This window comes from Arachis hypogaea, chromosome 9, assembly GCF_003086295.3.
Source record: "Arachis hypogaea cultivar Tifrunner chromosome 9, arahy.Tifrunner.gnm2.J5K5, whole genome shotgun sequence".
NCBI lineage: Eukaryota > Viridiplantae > Streptophyta > Magnoliopsida > Fabales > Fabaceae > Arachis > Arachis hypogaea.
This window is the reverse complement of record NC_092044.1, coordinates 31,165,163-31,184,487: the sequence shown is the minus strand read 5'-3', so window position 1 is coordinate 31,184,487 and position 19,325 is coordinate 31,165,163. Positions and strand designations below refer to the sequence as shown.

At 40.1% G+C, this 19,325-nt stretch overlaps 1 long non-coding RNA gene across 1 annotated transcript; it reads left to right on the top strand.

Moving 5' to 3' along the window:
• The first annotated feature begins 14,691 nt into the window (after positions 1–14,691).
• On the top strand, positions 14,692–18,517 carry LOC140175310 (uncharacterized). Its single transcript, XR_011865650.1, has 4 exons — positions 14,692–15,420; positions 15,492–15,598; positions 15,705–15,819; positions 17,542–18,517. It is a non-coding gene; the product is annotated as an uncharacterized lncRNA (long non-coding RNA).
• Positions 18,518–19,325: the final 808 nt, after the last annotated feature.

Sequence of the window (19,325 nt, the reverse complement as noted above, 5' to 3'; positions counted from 1 at the left end):
AGATGAGCGGGACTCGTAGCTTTTTGCTTCTGAACAGTTTTGGCATCTCACTTTCTCCTTTGAAGTTTAGAATGATTGGCATCTATAGGAACTTAGAATTTTAGATAGTGTTATTGATTCTTAATGAGCGGATATTTTATACGCTTTTTGGGGGTAATTTCTTGTAGATTTTAGTATGTTTTAGTTAGTTTTTAGTATAATTTTATTAGTTTTTAGGCAAAATTCATATTTCTAGACTTTACTATGAGTTTGTGTGTTTTTCTGTAATTTCAGGTATTTTCTGGCTGAAATTGAAGGAGCTGAGCAAAAATCTGATTTAGGCTGAAAAAGGACTGCTGATGCTATTGGATTCTGACTTCCCTGCACTCGGAATTGATTTTTTTGGAGCTAGAAGAGTTCAATTGGCGTGCTCTCAATTGGGTTGGAAAGTAGACATCTAGGGCTTTCCAGCAATATATAATAGTCCATACTTTGCACGAAGATAGATGACGTAAACTGGCGTTCAACGCCAGTTCCATGTTGCAGTTTGGCGTTCAGCGCCAGAAACAAGTTGCAAGTTGGAGTTCAATGCCAGAAACAGGTTACAACCTGGCGTTCAACTTTAGAAACAGCCCAAGCACGTGAAAAGCTTAAGTCTCAGCCCCAGCACACATCAAGTGGGCCCCAGAAGTGGATTTCTGCACTATCCATCTTAGTTTACTCATTTTCTGTAAACCTAGGTTACTAGTTTAGTATTTAAACAACTTTTAGAGACTTATTTTGGATCTCATGACATTTTTAGATTTGAATTATATACTCTTTGACGGCATGAGTCTCTAAACTCCATTGTTGGGGGTGAGGAGCTCTGCAGCGTCTCGATGAATTAATGCAATTATTTCTATTTTCCATTCAAACATGCTTGTTCCTATCTAAGATGTTCATTCACGCTTCACTATGAAGAAGGTGATGATCCGTGACACTCATCACCTTCCTCAATCCATGAACGTGTTCCTGACAACCACCTCCGTTCTACATTAGATTGAATGAGTATCTCTTAGATTCCTTAATTAGAATCTTCGTGGTATAAGCTAGAATATTTTGGCGGCATTCATGAGGATCTGGAAAGTCTAAACCTTGTCTGTGGTATTCCGAGTAGGATTCAATGATTGAATGGCTGTGACGAGCTTCAAACTCGCGATTGTTGGGCATGATGACAAATGCAAAAGAATCAATGGATTCTATTCCAACATGATCGAGAACCAACAGATGATTAGACGTGCTGTGACAGAGCATTTGGATCATTTTCACTGAGAGGATGGGAAGTAGCCATTGACAACAGTGACACCCTACATACAGCTTGCCATGGAAGGAGCCCTGCATGTGTGAAGAGGAGGACAAGAGAAAAGCTGAAATAAAGAGGACAAAGCATCTCCAAAACTCCAACATATTCTCCATTATTGCATAATAAGTATTTATTTCATGCTCTTTTACATTTTACAATTGAAACTAAAAATTATTATTAATATTATATCCTGACTAAGAGTTACAAGATAACTATAGCTTGCTTCAAGCCAACAATCTTCGTGGGATCGACCCTTACTCACGTAAGGTATTACTTGGACGACCCAGTGCACTTGCTGGTTAGTGGTACGAGTTGTGAAGAATTGTGATTTCCAATTTCGTGCACCAAGTTTTTGGCGCCGTTGCTGGGGATTGTTTGAGTTTGAACAACTAAAGGTTTATTTTGTTGCTTAGATTAGGAATAATTTATTTTTGTTGCTATAGAGTCATTAAATCTGAGTCCTTTATTTTCTTTTCAAAAATATTATTTTTCCTTATTAATTTTTAATTTTTATGTGAGTTTAGTTTTATACTTTAAGTTTGGTGTCAATTGCATATTTCATATTTTTCTTTAAATTTTCGAATTTGTGTTCTTTATTTTTCTTTGATCTTCAAATTGTTCTTGTCAATTTTTCTTGTTTGATCTTTGATTTTTCCTATTTTGTGTATTTTTCGTGTTTTCCTTGTGCCTTTTTCAAAATATTAGTTTTCAAAAAAATATATTTTCTACATACAATATTAAAATATGTTACATTTATAGCTCAGTTGGCTAGAGCGTTGGCTTATGTTCTTAGCAATTGGGTATCTTCCTTTTAAAACTTTTTTCAAAAATAATTTTTCTTTGATTAAATCTTGTGCCAAACTTTAAGTTTGGTGTTTTCTTGTTAATCTTTCTTTAATTTTCGAAAATTTTATTGTGATTTTCTAAAAACTTTAAGTTTGGAGTTCTTTCTTTTGTTCTTGGTGTTCTTGTGAATCTTCAAGGTGTTCTTGAGTCTTCCTTGTGTTTTGATCTTAAAACTTTTAAGTTTGGTGTTCCTTGGTATTTTTCCTCCAAAATTTTTGAAAACAAGGAGCATTAGATCTAAAAATTTTTAAGTCTTGTGTCTTTTGTGTGTTTTTCTCTTTCATCATAAAATTCAAAATTCAAAAAATATCTTTTCTAACTAATTTTAAGCCATATTTTCGAATTTTAAAAATATAAAAATTTAGATTTCAATTTCAAAAATATCCTAATCACTTTCTCTCTCCTCACTTTTCAAAATTTTTCAAAAAAAAAATACTTTCAAAATTTTTATTTTTATTTTTATTTTTATTTTTATTTTTATTTTTTATTTCTTTTTATTTATTATTTTAGTCTTTATTTTAATTTATTTTGTTATTTTGGAAATTATTTTTTTATAAAATAAATAAAATAAATCCACATCATCTTCCTTTTTCCATCATGGACTTAAGTGGAAATAAATAGTCCAGAAGGACTCTGGGGTCATATGCTAACCCCACTACTGCTTCATATGGGAGTAGTATCTGTATACCCTCCATCGGAGTCAGTAGTTTTGAGTTGAACCCTCAGCTCATTATCATGGTGCAGCAAAGTTGCCAGTATTCCGGTCTTCCACAGGAAGAACCTACAGAGTTTCTGGCACAGTTTTTATAAATTGCTGACACAGTACATGATAAGGAAGTAGATCAGGATGTCTATAGACTATTACTGTTTCCATTTGCTGTAAAAGACCAAGCTAAGAGGTGGTTAAATAACCAACCTAAGGACAGCATAAAGACATGGAAACAGCTGTCAGAAAAATTCCTGAATCACTATTTTCCTCCAAAACGGATGACACAGCTAAGGCTGAGCATCCAATGCTTTAAACAAGGAGATAATGAATCCTTTTATGATGCCTGGGAGAGATACAGAGAGATGCTAAGAAAATTCTCCTCTTAAATATTTTCAGAGTGGGTGCAGTTAGACATCTTCTATTATGGGCTTACAGAGAGAGCTCAGATTTCTCTAGACCACTCAGCTGGTGGATATATACACATGAGAAAGACAATAGAAGAAGCTCAAGAGCTCATTGATACAGTTGCCAGAAATTAGCATCTGTACCTGAGCAGTGAACCTTCCTTGAAAGAAGAGACTAAAACAGTAACTGCTGAACTCAGTCCTACAGAAGAAGTTACTAAATTTAATCAGCAACTGGATTTTCTAACAAAACAGCTAGCCGAATTCAAGGAGATACTACAAGAAACAAGAATGGCTAATATGAATATGGAAGTACAGTTAAAGCAAACAGAACAGCAGTTATCAAAACAAATAACAGAAGAGTGCCAAGCAGTTCAATTAAGAAGTGGGAAAATATTAAATACCTCACTTCAAGGTAGCAGGAAGCCAAGAAATGAGCAAACTACCCAAAAATCCATCTGAGGACAGTAAGAGCCCAGAGAGGAATAATTCTGGCGCTCAAACGCCAGAAAATGGGTGGAAAGCTGGCATTGAACGCCCAAACCATGCTCAGTCCTGGCGTTCAACGCCAGAAACAAGCAAGGAATTAGCATTGAAAGCCCAAAGGAAGCACAGTTCTGGCGTTCAGACGCCAGAAACAGGTGAGGAGTTGGCATCTAACGCCACTCCAGCTTCCACCCCTAGCATTCAAACGCTAGTGGGAGATCAGACACATACAAGTGCTGAAAGCGACCCCTCTAAAAAGGCTTCTCAACCCACATCTGCAGGCAATAAACCTACAGCAACTAAGGTTGAGGAATACAAAGCCAAAATGCCTTATCCTCAGAAACTCCGCCAAGCGAAACAGGATAAGCAATTTGTCCGCTTTGCAGACTATCTCAGGACTCTTGAAATAAAGATTCCGTTTGCAGAAGCACTTGAGCAAATACCCTCTTATGCTAAGTTTATGAAAGAGATCTTAAGTCATAAGAAGGATTGGAGGGAAACTAAAAAAGTTTACCTCACTGAAGAATGCAGTGCAGTCATTCTCAAAAGCTTACCTGAGAAGCTTAAAGATCCCGAAAGCTTTATGATACCATGCACATTAGAGGGTATTTGTACCAAGCAAGCTCTATGTGATCTTGGGGTAAGTATCAACCTAATACCTGTATCTACTATCAAAAAGCTTAGGTTGACTGATGAAGTTAAACTAACCCGGATATGTCTCCAACTTGCTGATGGCTCCATTAAATACCCATCAGGCGTGATTGAAGACATGATTGTCAAGGTTGGGCCATTTGCCTTTCCCACTGACTTTGTGGTGCTGGAAATGGAGGAGCACAAGAGTGCAACTCTCATTCTAGGAAGACCTTTCCTAGCAACTGGCCGAACCCTTATTGACGTTCAAAAAGGGGAAGTAACCCTGAGAGTCAATGAGGATGAGTTCAAGTTGAATGTTGTCAAAGCTATGCAGTATCCAGACACCTCAAATGACTGCATGAGCATTGATATTATTGACTCTTTGGTAAAAGAGGTCAATATGACTGAGAGTCTCGAATCAGAGCTAGAGAACATCTTTAAAGATGTTCAGCCTGATCTGGAGGAATCAGAGAGAATAATAAAACCTCTGAAAATCCCTCAGGAAGAGGAGAAACCTCCTAAACCCGAGCTCAAACCATTACCACCATCCCTGAAATATGCATTTCTGGGAGAAGGTGATACCTTCCCTGTGATCATAAGCTCTACCTTAGAGCCACAAGAAGAGGAAGCACTAATTCAAGTGCTAAGGACACACAAGACAGCCATTGGGTGGTCCATCAGTGATCTTAAGGGCATTAGCCCAGCCAGATACATGCACAAAATCCTATTGGAAGGTGACACTAAGCCAGTGGTTCAACCACAGAGGTGGCTAAATCCAGCCATGAAGAAGGTGGTGCAGAAGGAGGTCACTAAATTACTAGAGGCTGGGATTATTTATCTTATTTCTGATAGCCCCTGGATAAGCCCTGTCCAAGTCGTCCCTAAGAAGGGTGGCATGACAGTGGTTTATAATGAAAAAAATGAACTGGTTCCTACAAGAACAGTTACAGGGTGGCGTATGTGTATTGATTATAGAAGGCTCAATACAACTACGAGAAATGATCATTTTTCTTTACCCTTCATAGACAAGATGCTAGAAAAACTAGCAGGTCATGAATACTATTGCTTCCTGGATGGATATTCAGGTTATAATCAAATTGCAGTAGATCCCCAGGATCAAGAGAAAACAGCATTCACATGTCCATCTGGAGTATTTGCATACAGAAGGATGCCATTTGGTCTGTGCAATGCACCTGCAACCTTTCAAAGGTGCATGCTCTCAATTTTCTCTGATATGGAGGAAAAATTTCTGGAAGTCTTCATGGTTGACTTTTCAGTATTTGGAGACTCATTCATCTCCTGTCTTGACCATCTAGCACTTGTTCTAAAGAGGTGCCAAGAGACTAACCTGGTTTTAAACTGGGAGAAATGCCACTTTATGGTGACTGAAAGAATTGTCCTTGGGCACAAAATTTCGAACAAGGGAATAGAAGTGGATCAAGCTAAGGTAGAGGTAATTGAAAAATTACCACCACCTGCCAATGTTAAGGCAATCAGAAGCTTTCTGGGGCATGCAGGATTTTATAGGAGGTTTATAAAGAATTTTTCAAAAATTGCCAAACCTCTGAGTAATCTGCTAGCTGCTGACACGCCATTTATCTTTGATAAAGAGTGTCTGCAGGCATTTGAAACTCTGAAAGCTAAGCTGGTCACAACACCAGTCATCTCTGCACCAGACTGGACCTTACCATTTGAATTAATGTGTGATGCCAGTGACCATGCCATTGGTGCAGTGTTGGGACAAAGGCATGACAAGCTTCTGCACATCGTTTATTATGCCAGTCATGTTCTAAATGACGCACAGAAGAACTACACAACCATAGAAAAAGAGTTACTTGTAGTGGTTTACGCCATTGACAAGTTTAGATCTTATTTAGTAGGATCAAAAGTGATTGTGTACACTGACCATGTTGCTCTTAAATATATACTCACAAAGCAGGATTCAAAACTTAGACTCATAAGATGGGTGTTGCTTCTGTAAGAGTTTGATATAGAAATAAGAGACAGAAAAGGGACAGAGAATCAAGTAGCAGATCACCTGTCCCGAATAGAACCAGTAGAAGGGGCGTCCCTCCCTCTTACGAGATCTCTGAAAACTTTCCGGATGAGCAATTCTTTGCCATCCAGGAAGTGCCATGTTTTGCAGACATTGCAAACTACAAGGCAGTAAGATTCATACCTAAAGAGTACAGTAGGTAGCAAACAAAGATATTGATCACGGATGCAAAGTACTATCTTTGGGATGAACCATATCTCTTCAAGAGATGTGCAGACGGAGTAATCCGTAGATGTGTGCCTAAAGAAGAAGCACAGAAGATCCTCTGGCACTGCCATGGATCACAGTATGGAGGACTGACGTTAGGATTTTTGCTAGTAAAGAATTTTATAAAAACAGTCATGTTGTAGATATAGTCTCTAAACCGACAGAAATCCCTTCGTACAAACGTTTTGGTTGTCACAAGTAACAAACCCCTTTTAAAATTAATAACCGAGTATTAAACCTCAGGTTGTCTTCTCAAGGAACTGCGAGGAAGGTATGTTCTTATTATTGGTTATGAGTTTGTAAATTGGGGTTTTGGAAGTAAGGTGGGAATATGTTATATGGCAAATAATTTAAATGGCAATTAAAAATGAATAAATACTGTAAAGCAAACTTTTGGGCAAGGTATGAGAAATTGGAGGTCCAATGTAGTTATCTGTCTCTCAACTATAAGGAAAGTTGAATCTAAACTCCACTTGGTCAACCTTTACTAAAGCAAAGGAAAGTCAAGGGACTAATTAAATTGAACTTTGAATCCTATTTATTTTCTAAGAAACGGTTGGGATTACTTAAGTTCAGCTCAATTAGCAAGATAACGATTATCAAATATGTTGAGTTTAATAACTGTTGAGTTAATGATTTCTTAACCAAAACCAAAAGGGGAAAAAGTAAAATTGCTAGAATAATAGAGGTGACCTTAGATGGAAGGCAATAGTAACTTAAATCAAAGAGAACAATCTTAACTGAAAATACTTCAAATATCATTAATTCAAAATAGAGATCTGTAACATGGAATAATTCATAAATCAATTCAAATATTAAAAGCAAATAAATAAATAAAAGTAAACTGAAAATAAAAGAACATTAAACCTGGATCCAGAGTTACTCTCAAAACAAGAAGAAATCCTAAATCCTAAAGAGAGAGAGAGAATCTCTCTCTAAACTAAATCTAAATCATGAAAACTAGAAATTGGCGAGCTCTCCCTGAATGGATGCATTCCTCCACTTTATAACCTCTAATCTATGCTGTTTGTGCTTGGATCTGGGCCAAAAAGGGCTTCAGAAATCGCTGGGGGCGTATTCTGTGAATTTTGATACGTGGCCTCTGTCACGCGTCCACGTGGGTCACGCGGTCGCGTCGTCTGGAGCTTTTCCTTGCCATGCGGTCGCGTCGGTCACGCGTCCGCGTCGTGGGTGTTCTACTTGAGGCGCGCGGTTGCGTCAGTCATGCGGCCGCGTCGCTGCTTCTTCGCTTCTGGCACGCGATCGCATGGTTTCCTTAAAGCTTCATTTTGCCTTCTCCTTCCATTTTTGTATGTTTTCTTTTTCATCCTTTAAGTCATTCAGCCTTAGAAAACCTGAGACTACTCAACACACTAATCATGGCATCGAATGGAAATAAAGGTAATTAAAACAATTAATTTTAAAGCTTAGGAAACATATTTTTCACAATATGACATAATAAGGAAGGGAAAGTAAAATCATGCAATTAATGTGAATAAGTAGGTGAAGGATTGAATAAATCACTCAAATTAAGCACAAAAGAACTCATGAAATATGGGTTTATCGACCTCCCCACACTTAAACACTAGCATGTCCTCCTGCTAAATCCAAGGTAAATAATTAAGGTTAAAGTGATGGAATGTTATGAAATGCAACCTATTCTAAATGCATCTACCTAATGAGTCATGCAATTCTAAATTATCCACTCATATACAAAGCCTACATGTAGTTAAATTATTTCGCATTCTCAAGGAGTTATATATACATATATAGCTAACCCTCAAATAATAACGCAAGTGAGATGAGAAAGAAAACATTAAAACTTGCAAGACAATTATTAATTTGAATAGAGATAAATGTTAATGAGCTATTGAACCCTTACTGGATTTTGTGTTTACTCTCTAATCACTCAGTGTTTATTGGGTTAATCACTCTATTCTTCTTTCTATTCTTCCCTTCTATAACTTTGTTTTTCGTCTAACCAATCAACAATTATAGAACATAGTCATACCAAAACTCATGAGGTCTTTAATCAAGATTGTAATGGGGTCAAGGTAAAGGTAAGGATATATGTATAAGGCTAAGTGAGCTAATAAGTGAATCCTTAATTAAACTAAGATCTCACCTAACATACATATTTAGTAAAATAATGCTTCTTTACCTATTCTCCCTATTTTCTCACTTTTGATGTGACATGCTCATGTTTCAGTTCTTGTTTTTATCCCATGTGCATTTATTTTTATTTTGCATTGGGGAGTTCTTTTTGTATTCCCTTATTTACATGCTTGAAAAATAACCCTTTTTTTAATACACATGGTAATTTTAATTAATTTGAATTTTCATGAGCATGCTTCCCAAAATTTTTGAGTTGCTTTATTCTTTCTAATTTTTCTACCTTTTGTTTTTATCAACTATGTTCCCATAAGGTTTCTCACATTTTACTCTATTAATAATTTTCTATCTTAAGCTAACCAAGGATTCACTTGGGATTTTCTTTTGTTTTTCTGCTTAAGGCTAGTAATTTGGCTAAATAGAATAAAGAGGTTTTAAAAGGCTCAAGGGGGCTAACAAAGGTGATATAAAAGGTAGGCTAATCTGGGGTAAGTGAGCTAAAATCAAATAATGGCCTCAATCATTATTTTGGGATGTACATATATTCTACAATCGGACATATAGACTAAAACAAAGTAAAGAACACCAGAATAAGAAAGAAGGTTGAAACACACAGGAATAAAAATTATGGTTTGAATGTAACCATACAGTTAAGCTCAAAACTCACAGGCTATGTGTTCTCTAGCTGAAAAATCATTTATCACTTATGTATGTCATGCAGGTTTAAAAATTCTCATTATTCTCTTAAAAAATAATTTAGGGTAGCCTTTGAAATTTTAATGTTTCTCCTTGATAAAATGTTGTCAGTTTAACTACATCATGTAATGCTATATATACAAGGTTTTATGGATCTAAATTTATTATGTTCAAGTTCCTAGCTTACTCTTTATTATTTTTGTCAATTTAAACTAAGCTATAATTAAGCTATCTTATGTCAAAAGGGTAAACTATACTAATTGATCCATTAATAAGTTAGAATTGCAATTAAACTAATGAACTAAATAACTTAAAATATGAACTAAAAATGCAAAATACAGAAAATAGAGTAACAATACACAAGTAGCAATGTATAAGTACTCAGAAAATAACAAATAAAAGAAAAAAGAGAAAAACACAGAAAAGTATCCAAAATAAAAGAAAAGTATGTAGTGGTTCACCAAGATAAACGCCAGAGATGGCGACCTCCCCACACTTAAAATGAAGCATCGTCCCCGATGCTCAATCAAGCCGGGTGTGAAGGAGTGTCATCACTGGTAGGGATGGTAGCTGGGTGGGGTCTCTGTGGTGGTGGTGGGCTGAGAGTCTGGCTGCTGTAGAGGAGGGACGGACTGGATCGGGATCTCCAGGTCTGTAGCCTCAAGCTGATGTGGGACCTCCTGGTGTGGTGCAGGCTATTCTGCACCTGCCTGCTGATGAGTCTCCGCCTGGGGGTGAGGCTCCTCCTCGTGCTCATCCTCCTCCTCCTCTGATGGCTCTGATGGTGTGTCGGGCTCGGAGGGAATGCCGGCGCCCTGTCTGATCATCAGCTTCAGATGCGAATAACGTCGCTTGCTGCGACGCTCCAATATCTCATACCGGCGCCTGTTACGGCGCTCCATCTGATCGAGCTGGCGGAATAGGCGGTGCACGAGGCGGTATACCGGCTCAGAGGCGGGTGGAGGTGCAGTGGTGGCAGCAGGTGCAGAAGTGGATGAAGAGGGTCCAGCAGATGGAGGGACTGTCTCATCAGTAGCAGTGAAAGGTGGTGGTCTGTAGCCCAAAGCAAGGAAGTTCCTGCTGTGAGGAATGATCTTCCTGCAGTCCGCCGCTGGTGGTCTCTCATCGGCATCCTCCCATGGCACGTCAGCTCGACAGCCTAGCTGTGTAACCAGGTAAGGAAAGGGGAGGGTGCCTCGGACGTGGACCCTGGCCATATAAAGCCAGATAAAACGTGGCAAGTACAGGTCCTTACCCTCCAGCACACACCATAGGAGGGTGATCATGGCAGCCGGGATCTCTGTCTCATGAGTACTTGGCATCACAAAGTTGCTCAAGATCTGATGCCAAAGCCGAGCCTCATCATTTAAGTACACTCTCTTGATCCCGCGAGGCATAGTGGTGTCTTGACCCATCTCCCAAGGAACAGCAGGGTCGAGAGCTATCCGGGCCTTTACAGCATCCCAATCAAACCTCATCTGGCCGATGTCCTCCCCAACCTTTGCATAACCATCAGGCTGGTCGGATTTGGCTGGGAGCCGGAGAATGTCCTTTATGGCCTCCTCAGTGACCAGAATTTGCTTTCCTCTCAGGTTTACTGCATCTAGGGTAGTAAGGTAGTAGTTGCAATAGAATTCCCGTACCCAAGATGCATTGACCTCTGTCAGTGCTCTTTCCAGAAAGAACCAGCCTCTCTGCTTGATTTGCTCAGTGGTGTACTGCTGGAAGGCTTCTGGAATCCTCAGAGTTCTCTCCAGGTATAGATTCTTGGAGTTTGCAAATACCGAGTACTTCATCTCACAGTACCGGTTTGCAAATTTTATAGGATCAGGCGAAGGGAGCAGCTGGTCAGCTTTTTCCTGCGGTGTGAAGTTCTTCTCCCGCCAGGAGGAATCGTGCATGAGGTCAATAATGGACTGGGAGGAATCTCCTCGCTTGCGTTTTCCAGTAGCCTTGCCTTTCCCTTTTCTCTGTGAGACAGACATCCTGAAAAATAGAAAACCAGGGAATGGATAAAATAGGGAAGTAAAAGACAATATAAACAAAGGAAACTCAAAGCGGCAAGGGAGAATAAGGAAAATGAGTAAATGAAATGTGATGGAATATATGTTAAATGGAAGAAATAGTTAATATGCCAAGGTGAGAAAGTTAGAGAAAGGGAAAATAATCAAACAAGAGAACAAAAGGGTTAGTATGGTAAAAAAGGAGTTAGTAAATTAAAATAAGGAGTTAGTAAAGTAAGTGGCATAGAAAAATTCCATATTACAAGGATTCACAGGTAAGAATAGAAGTACTCATAATCGAATAAAGAAAACAGGGTGATGCTGATTCGAATAAAAAATAAAGAAGGCAAAAATTGGAATCAGTGAATCACAAATGAGGTTTATGAACCAGGAAACAAAAAGGATAAGAAAGCTGGCCATAGCATTCATGAATTGGTTTGGGTAAAGTAGAGTAAATCAGAGTTTAGAAATGCCAAACCAAAACAAGAATGAAAACAATTTTAAAAAATTTGGGCAGCATTCCGGCTAAAATTGGATTGTCCCGGAAAACAAACAGCAATCACAGTAGTTTAAAAATAAAGCTGCATGTACATAGATGTAAAATAAATATAAAAACTCAATGTAACAGCAGCAACATACGAGAAATGTAGCATATGAATTAGGATTATAGCAGCACAGAGATGCACATAGGATAAAATAGAAGTAAGAACAGTGCAAGTAAACAGACCTAGATCCACTAACCACAGGCTAAGATACCTAACAACCTAAAAATCCACTAAGACTATCTATCATAATCATGAACATAAACGGGAAAAAGAATACAGAAAAATGACGAATGGATAAAAAGGGCCGCGTATTGCGGAACCTGGTAAGCGGAAGGGGTGGAACAGGGAAGAAGGTGGCCGCGGCGGCGTCCGGCGTGGTGGTAGGGCACGGCGTTGGGGTGGCGGCGGAGGGGGCGGTGGTTGCTGTAGGCAGCGGCGGAAAGGGGAGGAGAGAAGAAGAAGGAAGGAGAGAGAAGGGGAGGGGTGGTACGGCGGTGGTGGCGGGTCGGCGGCGGCGTCTGGGTGATGGGGCGGTGGCGGCTGGGAGGTGGTGGGTGGTGGCTGGAGGGAGAGGAGGCAGAGAAGTGGAGGAGGGTTGGGGGTTGGGGGCTGCGCGAATGATAGGGTTCGCGTGGCTGGGGGGGTTATATTTTCGGATCCACGCAGCCGCGTGGGGCACGCGGTCGCGTGGTTAGGGTGAAAAATGAGAGGGACGCAATCGCGTGGGGAGCGCGATCGCATGAGGGGAAAAGAGGGGTGACGCGATCGCGTGGGTCATGCGATCGCGTCGCTGGAATTCGTGCTAAACGCACGACTCCAGCGCCGTTTCAGCGCAACTCTCTGTCTTCTTTTGGGGTGATGGGCAATCCATGCGACGCGATCGCGTCGCTCACGCGGTTGCGTGGGATTCGGTTTGGGTAAGTGACGCGATCGCATGGTGCATGCGATCGCGTCGGCCAATTTGTGCGAATCGTACAAGGGCCGCACGATTCCAGCCCAACTTTCTGTTCGTTGGATCCTTACGCCGATATGTATATCACGCGGCCGCGTGCATCACGTGGTCGCATGGGTGGTATTTTTCCCGATTCGACGCGATCGCATGGGGCATGCGGTCGCATCGTGCACCCTTTTTTTTTAACTGATAAATGTAGGATGCAGTGATTAACATGAATGCTATGCATGATTCCAGGTTAATGTTAAGATGAAAAAGGAAAAATGAAAACAATAAACAAGAAATAAATTGAAAAAGAAGCGACCATACCATGGTGGGTTGTCTCCCACCTAGCACTTTTAGTTAAAGTCCTTAAGTTGGACATTGGAAGAGCTTCCTGCTATGGCGGCTTATGTTTAAATTCGTCCAAAAATCTCCACCAATGCTTGGAATGCCAATAGCCTCCGGGGTCCTAAACTAGGCATGTGAAGCTTCTGAGCAGCTTCAAGCAGATTTTCAGGCTCCCGGGATGACAAATGTCAGGATAGAGTCCATGATTCCGAGCCTTGCTTTTAAATCCGCCTCCGTTTTGATCTACACGTTTCCATTTGGGCCGGTTAAGAGGTAGAATCTTACCGTGGTGACCAAACGTCCTCTGTGATCCATGCAATCGAGCATGATACCAATCCGTGTACTTCGAGGTGAAGCGTGGAACCTTATTAAAGCTTTTGCACTAGCTCTGAGTACGAGCCATTTCCCTCTTACTCTTAAAGCCGCAGAGAACTCTAAGCTGGCCATCTATTTCAAGTAAACCATATTCAAGTGAAAAAATGCAGTTAAAAGTTAAGGATTGTACCCACTTGAAGCTTGTATTAGGTGGTAATGGCCTTGGGATAGGTGTTTTTGGTAGTTCTGTAAGTTCCGTTTCCTTGTGCTGTTCTGTGAATTCCTCCACTTCCTTGCAAGGATCTTCAATTGTATCTGTATCCTGGTCAAAGTCTTCTGTGTCTTCCTTATCACTTGAGTCATAGATTGGAGGTTGAGAGAAATCTACCTCCGCATCATCTTCATATTCACTTGGGGAAGATTCTTCGATCTCAGAGAATTCGCTTGCGGATGCAAGTTCATCACTAAGAGAACTAGACTTGTGACTATCATCATCAAGGGAAATTGCTTCCTGGATTATTCTATCTGATTCCTCATAAACTACTTGCTTTGGAGATTGTAAGACCCAGAATATTTGAAAAGTCTTTTATGATCAAGTCTCAAATCATATAGTTATTTATAGCCTTAATTTCAAAGATTATTTTATTAAAGATAATTAAGGCAAGTTTTGATTTATTAGATTTGAGATAAGTTATAATTATTATCCAATTTTATAATTATTGGATTATTCTCTATATTTATAGTATAATGTTGATAGTTATGAAATAATAAGGATTTTATATGATTTGGATTGGATAAGTAATATTTTAAATATTATTACTGCTATTTTGGAAAATGAAGAAATTAAGTATGCTATTTCTAATTTTTGGATTTGGGCATTTTATTGAAAATAATTTGTAAAAATGAGGAGCAAATAGTATTTTCTATATACAATTAGTGTTGGATTTAATTTGGGTTTCATTTACCCTATTATCCCTATTTTATGTGAAATTACTATATTGCCCCTAACCCTAAGTTTCAAGAATGAAACCCTAACCTTGTAACCCAGCCGCCACACTCAATCTGTCTTCCTTCCCTCTTTCATTCATGCCACACACGGGTTCCCTTTTGTTTTCATGGAAGAAAGAAAAGAGAAGCAGAAATGGAAGAGATTGAGGAGAGCTGTGATCATGGGGTAGGGATGGGGCCGCGCTACTGGCGCCGGTCACCTCGCCGCCGCGCCACCGCATCCTGCCGTCGGACCCATCCCGTTGTTGCCACCAGCATCGAAGAAGAGGGGTGACTCGCGAGTGAGAGGGGGCGAGAGCATGTCGCCAGAGAAGGAGGGCGCCATCGGCGCCGTTCCGGGTAGAAGGAAGCGTCGTGCGAGGGGCAGAGGCGGAGGGAGCCTCTGTCGCGTCACCACCGCGCCGTTGCCGTTGCTCCCTGGCGCCACCGAAGAACCGCGCTCAACTCACCGCTGTTCAGGCTCTGGTTTGCCGTCACCCTCGTGCAGCCGCCGCCGCAGAGTAGCCTTGCACCCGCCGCCGTCTTCGCAGGAACTTGGGTGGCTGCGGCCGCTCCTCGCCATGGAGCCCGTGTCATCGTCGTTCAGCCATCGCCGGAGCAGAGCAGACGAGAGAGAGATCTGAAGGTGTGCTGGGAGTCCAGCCACCGCGCCCCGCCGCTGTTTGCGTCGCCGGCGCCGCCTCGGTTGGAACTGCCGCCATCAGACAAGGGTTCTGGCCGCCAGGGGGGTTCTGCGACTCCCGGGACCACCGCCGGAGCCTCTGGCTACTTCTTCCGTCGCCGGAAAAGCTCTACCGGTAAGGGCTTTGAATTTGGTTTATTCGTTTAAGATTCCGACAGCTTTATCGCCTCTGTATGTGGGTTTCAGTTACCAACGCCGGAGTCCGGTCGCCACTGTCACTTGAGGTGGCTGACGTGCTGCTGCCGAACCGGTTCAAGAGACCGCCGCTGTTCGGTTCAACCGTTTCTTCTTCGGTAAGTATGTTTCGGAAAGCCTCACGTTAGTTTTCGGTTGTGTTTGGTTAATAAACGAGTTTTGGTAATGTGGGGTCGAGTCCTGATTGTTATAAGTTGCGATTAGTGTTGCTATGGTCATTGCAAAAGTGGCTGGGAGCTGAGGCTTTGGTTGCCGGTGATTTCGAGTTGAGACGGAAAGGACTCTGTGAGACGTTTGGGTTATGGAATTGCGTTTTGAGGTAGGGGCGCTTTCCAAAAACTATGTTTTATGTAATGGAATTATTACATATGGATACTGATGTGAGATATTGTGTATTTAGTGATTGTATCTACCTTATGTATTATTTGATTGACTCGAATGATTATGGATGTTGGTTTGGCTGAATTGTTGTGCGGCTTGTAAAATGTAATATTTGAGGTTGATTCTTTAAAGATTTGAATCTGAGTTTAATCCGTCGAGGATTGATTTGATTTGAGTTAATTATTTTGATGATTTGAAAGTTGAATGCACTTTTGAATTCAGCCTGGTTTACTTTAATTGACTTGGTTTTGGACAAATGATTTATTATTGAGCCATTTCTTTAAAGTTTCGGAAGTGAGTTAAAACGCTTAATATTGAGTTGATTTTGAACTGGTTTCCTTGAGATACGCCACTGAGGCAGTTGTTGGATTTAGCTTGCTTTGAATTGATTTCTGGTCTTGAGCTGTTGAAAAGGATTGAGAAATGGTTTAGTTGGGACCCGAACCGGGTGGCAAAAGTCCAAGTTTTAGGGGAGGTGCTGTCGAAATTTCTACAAAATCCTATACTTATTTGTAAAGTTATTTAAAAAGGGTTGGATTTGAGAAATTGTATTATTTGATTTATTAAGAGAATATTTATGTTTTCAAACTTAACTTATTTAATGAACCTTATACGTTGAGTTCGGCTTATTTAGAATTGAACTATTTTTACCGTTTGAATCACTAAAGGAAAGAATGATGCTCCAATATTGATTTTTATATAAAAAGAAGTTTTTAGTGATTTCAAAGGAATCTAGATTTTTGATTGATTAATCAAGTTTGATGCATTTTGGAAGAGTTAGAAAAATGGGTTCTAAAAAGAAACTTGAAAACGATTTGATTCAAATGAACCGGTTTCGTTTCAAATGAGTTGATTTTTGGACCGGGTTGGAACTTGTGATTTTGTATGGCCGGTTTTATAGTAAATTCAGTTTTATTTACTTGAACCGAGAAATCTAGGATTTTAAGAGTTTCAATGAATTTTAAGGAATTGATATAGGTTGACCTTCCCTAAAGACTTGGGACTCTGCCGAGAAACTTTTGTTATAAAATCTCATTGTTGGATGGGTGGTTTTGAATAATTTGAAATAAATCCTTAACTTGCCATGGTTTTGGAAGTTTTGGAAAGAGATTGCCGAGAGTGGCTTTGTTTTAAAAGAGAAATCACTTTGAGTAAATTTGGCTTATGAGCCTGAGATGATTTGAGAAATGAGATCTTTAAAGCCAAGGCTGAAAAGAGTTAAAAATTTGATTTCACAGTGAAATGGCTTGAGAAAAGTGAATTATGGCTTAAATGCCGGTTTTATGAATTTGATGATGTTGAATGATGGAAGTACTGTTTTTGTTATGGGCCAGAATGGCTGTGTATGATTATGAATATTGGCTGGTTCTGGATTGAACCGTGAGCCGGAATGGCTGTGTATGATATTGATTTATGGCTGATTGCCGAATGAGTTATAAGCCGTATGGCTGGCTATGAATTATGAATTTAAGCTGAAGGGCTGTATTTATTGATAAATTGGTTGGTTCTGAATTGAACCATGAGCCGGATGGCTGAGATGGATGGTGATCCATGATTGAATATAAATGCATGTATGCAATTGAATGATTTGTGAATTTAAGCCGAATGGCTGAGATGAAAGTTGTAAGCGAGTATGCTTGTGTTTTCTCTCTGTTGTAAGGGTGACAGGGCACCGATACCCTCTAATGGCGACAGGGCGCAGATACCCTCTAATGGCGACAGGGCGCAGATACCCTCTAATGGCGACAGGGCGCAAATACCCTCTAATGATAATAATGCGCAACAGAGAGACTGTGTCCGGGTTAGCTACCGGACACGTCGGGTTGGCTTGGTAACCGACAGATGATATCATCAGCCACTAGGGACAGGCATGCATCATATGCATCTATGTGACATTGTTTGGGTATGCATATTGTACTTGGTTTGCCTATGTGATTAACTGCTAATTGTTCTACTTGCAATAACTGTTTGTTTGTGTTTGTATCTTCCTACTTGTGTTTGCTTCTGGAACTATGTTGGATTGTGGTGGAGTGGTTGTGGTTGGATTGTTTGGGCCTAGGGCCGTGGTTGAATGAGATGGACCGGTGGTTGATTTCGGTTTTGTGGTTCTGGTTTGGAATAAGATATGAAAGGTTATTTTGGTTCAGTATAGATAAACCTTGTTGAAATGCTTTGATGTTTTGAGAATTGAACAGTTCCTCTTTCAGAAAAGATTTTTGACTTTACTTTTATTGTAAACTGTTGTTTTTGAAAAGAGGCATAAGATGGTTAATAATCACTGGTACGGTTTATCTTCATGTATCCTATTACAGTAATTCCTAAAAACCCTCTACTGAGAACCCTTTCGAGGATGATGTTCTCACCCCTTACATTTTTCCCCTTTCAGGATATGGGCGCAGAAGTTACGAAGAATTTATTTAGTTATTGTTGTGATGTTCTGTATTGATTTAGCTTATTAATTATTGTACCCTCGCCTTTATCTTGATATATTCTATAAGAGGGATAGGAATTGTATTGGTTAATGTCTGTAATATTATTTGTATATGTATGTATATATATGGATGTACTCTTCATGAGTTTTGTAAGTTGTATGGTTTCCTTGGATGTACGTTATCGAACGAAAGTATTTTTGGGAATGGTATTTGCGGTTTAAAGTTTCAAACAGGCTCATATTTTAGTAATAAATAGTATAAGAGTCGTCGTAATGTCCGAGCTATCAGAGTAGCGCAGCCGGAAGCGTGAACTTTGGTAGTTAGGGTGTTACAGAGATTGTACTTTATCCTCCTTAGCATCAACTGTGATGTCCTTGACAGGGTTTTCCTTAACTCTTGGTTCCCATGGAAGTTCAGCATCTCCTAGATCTTCAACCAACTCTTCTTTTTGAATAATGACAGCTTCTTCTAATTGTTCTAGTACAAATTCATTCTCTGTCTTGTCCACTGGAGTCTCTAATATTTCTTTCATACTACGCTCTTCGTTAGACTGTCCACATGGAGCTGTGGTTGATCCTTGTATATTTGAGCGCCTAGAAGCCTATTGAATTAATGCTTGCTCCAGTTGTTGAACGGTTGTTTGAAATTTAATTACTGTTTCCTTGAGGCGATCCTCTGCTTCACGGTTTGCTGGACTTAGACATGATACAAAGGGAAGTGGTGATGATTGGGAATAATTGGATTGGTATTGGGGCAAGGAAGGATCATATGGTGGCGAATGGTGAAGAGAAGCTTGTGAGTGTGGTGGTTCGAGGTTATGTTGAAAGGACGGTCTATATGTACGGGGTGGGGCTTGTTGGTAGTTACAAGGTTGTCTACCATGTCTTTCAGCTGGGTATGCACGGTAGAATGGTCTTTGTCCAGGATATCTTGGAGGGTGTTGTTGCCAAAGAGGTTGATTAGATCCTCTTAGTTCCATCCATCCTTGATTGGTCTGACCTTGATGCACATT